We start from the raw sequence: 7,415 nt of genomic DNA, 5'->3' as shown, positions 1-7,415 counted from the left end.
AATTTTATCCTTTCAACAGGAAACACAAGTAAAAGAAGTATCTAACAGATCATATGCATTTTACCTACTAGTTGAGCAATGATATAAATTGAATGATAGGGGAAAGTGGAGTGCCTGCAGACCAAGGTACTAGCTTTTCTGGGACATGACAGGCCATTCAACTTATTCCATGAAAAAATTCCATTTTACTTAGAACAACAGTCTCCTCGTTCCCAGAGAAGTGGCCTAAACACCAATTTCAGAGTAAGGGGGAAGGGTTTTCTGGAAGAGAAAGGTGTTTCAGGAAGGGAAGAGATTGTACAGTGCAGGTAGGAATTTTTGGAGATAATTTTGGACCAGACTTAGCCTAACCAACCTCTTCCCAGGAAAGCAGCTGTAGCTCAAAGTGCTTGCCAATATATGAATACCTACAGAGTTTCTCCCTTCCTACACAGAGGTTGAAAGTATCATGTTTTCCTTCTTGTATCACCTTCCCACAATCTAAAGCTGTAGAGTCAGTCTTACTCTTTCTATGCCTTTCTCATCCAAGAGATATGTAAAATTTCCATGTGTGCTCAGAAAAGTAGGCCATACCTCAAATCACAAAAAAATAAGGTGAGCCTTCCTGGAAACAGAGGAAAAAAGATGCCAGAAAGGTGTTACATTTCCATCAGCTATGCATCCTGAACTATGGGTAGCCATGATTCAGCTGTCAATAAGCATGAGGAGAGCCAGTCTGTTGGATTGTTCTGGCATTTATGCTAGAGAAGAAGGGAAAATGAGTTCAGTAATAGCTGGATGTCACCTCTGTGACATATGTCCATACTTTCAGCAAATGGCTTCTATCAATTTACATCATATTAATCTGCTTACTAGTGCTCACTGACTTTAGCTAACAAGGGCTCATGTCACCAAAAGGTCTTAAATACAAAAACAATGGCAGCAACACAATAGAACTTATGGTCTAAGCACTGCCAAATACAATATTCTGTTTTGCAAAAGTATGCTGGGGTGGCTCAATGACAGATGTGCAGATGCATAACTGTATGTTGAGATATGTGGTTTCTGTTTCTCTGGTATCTAAAATGAAGCATTGTTAATTTAGACCTGAAAATTCAACCTTAAATATCATGCAACCACTTGTAAAATCATTATGTTATATATAATATCCGTTCCTACAGGATTTTAAATTTAAATAACTTGACAGCATCTGATGTTAAACAAAAAGATAAATTCAGCTTTACACAATCCTATTTCAAAATGTAAGTGTAAAAATGGTATTAGCTGCTTTGAAGGTTTACTTTATAAAGATTTTTTTTCCTTTTCCGCAATTATTGAGATACTTTGCTATATTGAAAGCAGGTAATATTTCTAGGGAATACCTTCATTGTTTTTCAGCAAATAATTCAGAAGCAGATAACACAGCTAAAGCATTATTTTCCATATGACTTTCATTAATCCAGCTATAATCATTTCATAAAATCCATAAGAAATAGGTTTATAATAGTATAAAATAATAAGAAACTTTTCCCCTGTTCATTATGGAGAGTATAAAATCACAGAAGGTAACTCTTTTCTCACACTGCCCTGAAATAGTCCCCTCACCAGGTGTTTTGATTTCTGCCATTCAGCTCCCTCTTAGATTGTACTTCCAATAGAAAGATTTGGATATTATTTTAAACATACTGCATTGGATTGTGTCATTGGTATTACTGGCGGTTCACAGGTAAGCCTGGCTGATTTGGCTCTTCTGTATTCAACAGTCCTCTTCCCCCCATACACACACTTTTGTTTGGTTTGGTTTTTTTGATCAACACTAATGTATTCTGTACTTCGAGTGCAGATCACTTGGAGTGATGTCCCTGACCCATAGTTTGTTGGTTGTAGACAGACGTCGCATTTGTTGTTGCTGGGGTACTAAATGTTCCTTCTTCACTGTCATCTTCTACTTACCTCCCAGTGAAGCATGCGTGCTGCTAGGTTTGAGATTAATGACTATTAATGACTAATGCCAGCTGGAAAGAAATGCAAGTAGAGCATAATGCAAAAAATACTTTCCCTCCTCATGGCTGGGGAAATAGGCCTCAGAAGCCAGAGGTACATCTGCACAAGGAAACAAACATGGACACCTGCAGAAGGGCTTGGATGGTGTGATAGTCAAGTAACTATCACGGGAAAGATACTCTCTGGGGGACTGGAATGTTCACCCCATGTTAGGCAAGCAGTTTCATGGGAGATGAGGCAGCTTATGACTGAGATTTGCAACAGAGAGCACAGTCTACCTCAGATGCTTTTGGCAGCAAGTAGGAAACATCAAAGAGGATTTGTCTCTTGCACAAGCTTAGGTAATGTAGGCATTGAGACAATTCTTTTTCTTGAAAAGAGCACTACAAAGAAATGCCTGAAAGCTTTTATTTTTCCTCTTCCCCGCCTCCCTTCCTGTTTTTGGCAGTAGATAAACTGGAGTGTGTAGGGAAGTTATATAGTAAGGCACAGCCTTTCTCTCCAGAATAGCAATCAATCACTTGTCCACAGTACTGAGGCCCAGTAATATTAAAGGAAAGTCCTCATTAGGAATCCCTCTCAGTGCCTTCCTGGCCCAATTTCTTCCTTTAGACATATTGGCCTGGATTTGAATCTAACCCTACCTTTTTCTCCAGCAGCCCATGAGGGTACAAACACCGGCTACTGGGGAAGAAGACACTGCTATTTTTATATAGAGTAATATAAGGGAGGACTTAAGGGGCTAGTCAAGTAAAAGAGCCAGAAGAGAGACGTGGGATGAAATAGGTTGAGTGCAAGGGCTCTGCACTGCAAAGATCCTGAAAGAGAAATACAAAGATTGCTCAAAGTCACCCACAAGTCCACCGCCTCCTCTCAGCCTCTCCTTTTCCACCCAGAGTCCCCTTACTCCACCCAATCCCATTCTCCTCTCTATTGTCTGGACCCATCTTACACTTCCACTGACCCCATGTGGAAGCACCAGTAGTGCCAAGACTAAACTGAATAAATGGTGAAGTCTTGGTCTAATTCTGTTACAGAATTAATTTCTTATTTGTTTATTCTTATGGACTCATAAATGTTGCATTTGTGGTCTAGTTTCAGTGAGAGTGACAGAGGATATCTGCTACCCAGAAAGGATATCTGCTATCCATACTTCGGTAAGTAGAGTGTGTTATAGGGTGTGAAAGCTGCACACACAGACTTCCCATTGACCCACCTCTTTCACTTTCTGAAAAAGATCCTAACCACCACTTAAAAACTTCCACTTCTGAGTGGCCTTCAGGAAGTGTCTGGATGTTTTTACTAAGTCCATTGCAGGCAAATCAGATTTCTCATGCAATTTACTACGTGCAACCTCAGTGGGAGAACACATCTAATTTATGACTGTGACTGAAGAGAACACCCTGGAGAGAACTAGTCTGAGATTCCTGCACCTTCTTACTCTCAAGCTACACATGCGTTCTTGGCATAGGCTGGTTGGTCCCTGAGGAAAGGAAACTGAAACATGTTTTCCAGCAGACATCTTAAAAACGGACATGCTGCCCTTCAGGAAGCCAGTGGAAGCTGGCATAGTAAGAGGTTGAATGGTAGTCAAGAAATAGCCTGAGTAATTTTCCTACAGACATGAAATGCGAGGGATCAAGGTAGATACATTCTATCTATCATTCTTCAGTCTAGCCTTTTTCAAGCCAGATTTGGATGTCCCAATTTAACTAACAGACAATTTTTCTTCTCAGTGACACAGCATCTTTGGAGCAGGAAGTTTGTTTCTTAATGTAAAAGATAAACTCATGGTTTTCTTGGTAATTCTAAGGCAATAATCAGAAGATAATTTCAATTGCACTTGATAGACCTTACAGACTCCTCAGGATTCCTTCCTTTTCTTTTTTTATTGGCACAAAAGAGGAAGGCTTTAGTTTATGGACTTGGGGCTATAATGTCTCCTGTTCATAAATGACTTGAAATACTCAGGGACATGGAATTCTAATACCAGTAGCACATGTAAGTCTTTGGGCATAGCTATGACTTAAGCACTGAGTGTGGTTTTCAGTGTTAGCCATATTATGATTCATCAGATGACCTCTAAGTTGTAATTTTTCATTATTGGTATTAATTATTATTAGTAGCACAGTTCTACAATTGGTTATTTGGTTCAATTAAATACAGAAGCCTTGGCCCATGGATGAATAGATTTTCTGTTCCTGATTTAGCTCTTCTGGCTCTAGGCATTATGTCTTGTTTTGTCCAAGATTCATTTGGCTGGCTACACAAGTTCCGCATGGCTGTATTGCATCTTTTTCAAAGTCTATAAAGACATCAACTATTTTTTGACTTGTGGGTTTTTTTTGGTCACTATAATTAGACATTAATTTCACCCAATTTGTATCGTATCAGTGTTAAAATCTACTATCATTACCCTAGACTTAAAGAAAACTACTCTAAAGCCTTCTGAGAGTAAATACCATGAGTTCATAGTTTATTTTCAGGCTTTTAATGTAAAATTCTCCTTTCATGTCTCTTTCAAGTCTGCTTGAATGAGCTGTGTATTACCAGTTGCTTTCCCATCTGTCTCAATTTAGTCTCTTTGACAAATTCCAATCTGGCCTGAGGAAAAATCAGAGTACTGAAACCACTCCACACTAGATTATTAGGTATATTTTATTAACAGTGTCTCTTTACTTAAACAAAAAATCTCAACACTCCTTAACTCCACTGCCAGCAATGTCTTGCAGAGCCCTGTGACTTAGACTCACACATTCTGAATGGTTTCACACCCCTCTCTTTCTATTCACTCCCATCTACTGACGTTTCACCAGATACAAAAGTGAGGGTTTTCCTCTTTAACCTTTAACTTTTCGTGATCTCACTGGTCATAACCTACACGGTCTGTACAGCTTATGAAATCCACATGATTCCTTTCACTTTCAAGCTGCCTGACTCTTACCCACCCTGAAAGTGCACTGAAAATTTCATGGATATTATAGACACACTAATTTTGTCCCTTAGCCTGTCCCAACAGACTTTACTCTGAATCTGCGTGTTAATTATCTTAACTTAAAAATCTCACAGAACCAAAACCAAAGAGGAAAAAACTCCCATAAATGTCGCTTGCATTCTTCCACTACTCTTGTCGGATACTGAAAATCTAATGTCAATGGTTTAATCTCTCATATTTTTCAAATTCCTATATGGAATGTCTTACAAAAATGGTGAGCCCAGTCATACTTTGGGTTTCACAGGTCATTGGTTGGATTCGGTTTTTCTTTCATTGTTTTCATGGGTCTTTTTCCAAACTTTTGTGTTCCCTTCCCCCACTTCTCCCCAATCCTTTTTGCAGGAATTTAATTACAGAACTGCCTATTCCCAAGTAAATAGAAGGCTGCACTATGCAAACAATAAAAATCTCTGTTTAAAAGTAATTGTTGGCTAGGTTTGACAATCCTTAAGGGAATAGGAGAGAAAATATAGGCTGCTGCCCAGAATTTCTTGTTTTACTAGAAATTAGTTTGAGAATAAGACTTCTGAGTAGTCTTCTAAATCCCAAATCTACCATCTGCAAGTCCATCCCAGTTAGTGGGGGGAAAAAATTCGCCTGTTTCTACGTATCAGTTAATTCATCAGAAGTACAATCCTAACAGGTCCTGAACATGCAGAAACCCTGCTGTGCTCGTTGCTCAGCAAATCATAGCACCAACTGCCTGAATAACCCTGCAGCACCTGCTGCCAGAATTACTGCTAAGCAAGAATTTGTATTGTACCTTTCTTAAACTGGGCTTGACAACCTGTCTGGGAACTGTTCTCTTCCACAAGCACCCCAAATGTCACTTGTTTATAATAAAACAAACAAACCAACTAGGAAAAAAACACAAAAAAGACAAATGCATATGATGAACATATCAGTTTCTAAGTGCATGCAGGGAAGTAATGCATTACGGATGTGTTAGCTCTAATATGTCACATATATATTCTTAAAAGGTGAAATGACCCTTTTTTGGCTGAGTTGGCCTTCATTCCTCGCTCACAGCCAGTGGACATGCCATTGCTGGGCAACAGAATACCGGCTGAACCCCCCCCACTGTTGGCAGGGTGTCTTGGCATCGCTTGGTATTATGGATGTAGTGACATGATCACCATCTCAGTAGTAACCCAAAAGTCGCAGAATTTAAATAATTCTCAAAATTGCTATATATTAATTATTTAGAAAGTTACGGACAAATTATTATTTTTTTTATTTCAACTACTAACCAATAAATGTAAAAAACTACCAACAACAAAACAAAAATAAACCCCTTCATCCCCCACATTAAAGCAATAGTTTTTGTAACATTCCAAAGAGTGGAAACTATTTACCATGTATTATTATTAGTGGAGAAAAGCAAATTTAATTTAAAATAATTTCTTCAAACTCCCTTAGTGGATGCCAGATAACTCCAGCTTAAACAAATATAAAAAATTCATTTTAAATGGAGAATAATACAGACAGAGCTCAATTATTGAGATATTAAGGGCAACATTCAATTTGAGATATATTTAAGCATCTTTGCTTCCTGGAGATTTTTACATGACAAGGCTTTAGATAAACATGGTTTTGCAAACAGCAACTATCATATCTGATCACATAACCTCTGGACTGAAGCAGTATGTCAGCAAATATTTCTGATTATTTAAAATATTAAATAGCTGTAATTTACTAGGCAGGTCTTCTTCAGAACAATCACAAATTTTTTGAGAATTAATACCCATATACAAAAAGCATTTGGATGATCTGTTATAAATCTGTGAATAAAAAAAAATCACCTCTCTGTGATAAAGCCCAGTTTAAATACATTCTGGGACACACTACTAGTAGAGGAGCCGCCTTTCTATGATGCAGCTTGCGGAGGAAAATGTAGCAGCCAAGGACATACAGGGTAGGAATCACCTCACCTAAATTTAACTATCTAGACATTAGACACCTAATTTAAGCTAATCATCTGGGTTCCTTCTACAAGTAATGGAGATAAGCATTTGCAAAGGGAGATTCATCCTGCCTGTCTTAGGCACCTCTCCTTTAGATGTTTGTAGATAGATAAAGTCAAGAAAGATCAGCCTCACTGACAGCCTGATAATCTGTCTTCTTTAGCGATGCACAATTTCCAAATTCAATGAAATTAAGCTAGAACTGAGATAATGTCTTTGTTTCATCATTTAGCCTTTCATTTTCCCCCTTACCCAACTTTTTCTTCAGTTTATCTCATGAACATCAAATTTCTCTGGCACTTTATTTTTTCTTACACTGGACTATGTTTTCCTGGAACCTGGGGAACTGCAACCAACATCAATATGTTGCTGCTCTACCGGTTACAAATCCATTTACATGCATGTGCTCTAAATTGCAGTAATGTTCTGAACAGATAGATACAATAGGAGTATTGATAACAGTTGTGCTTTCT

This window comes from Phaethon lepturus, unplaced genomic scaffold, assembly GCF_000687285.1.
Source record: "Phaethon lepturus isolate BGI_N335 unplaced genomic scaffold, ASM68728v1 scaffold13483, whole genome shotgun sequence".
Lineage (NCBI taxonomy): Eukaryota > Metazoa > Chordata > Aves > Phaethontiformes > Phaethontidae > Phaethon > Phaethon lepturus.
Note: the sequence above shows the minus strand (reverse complement) of the source record.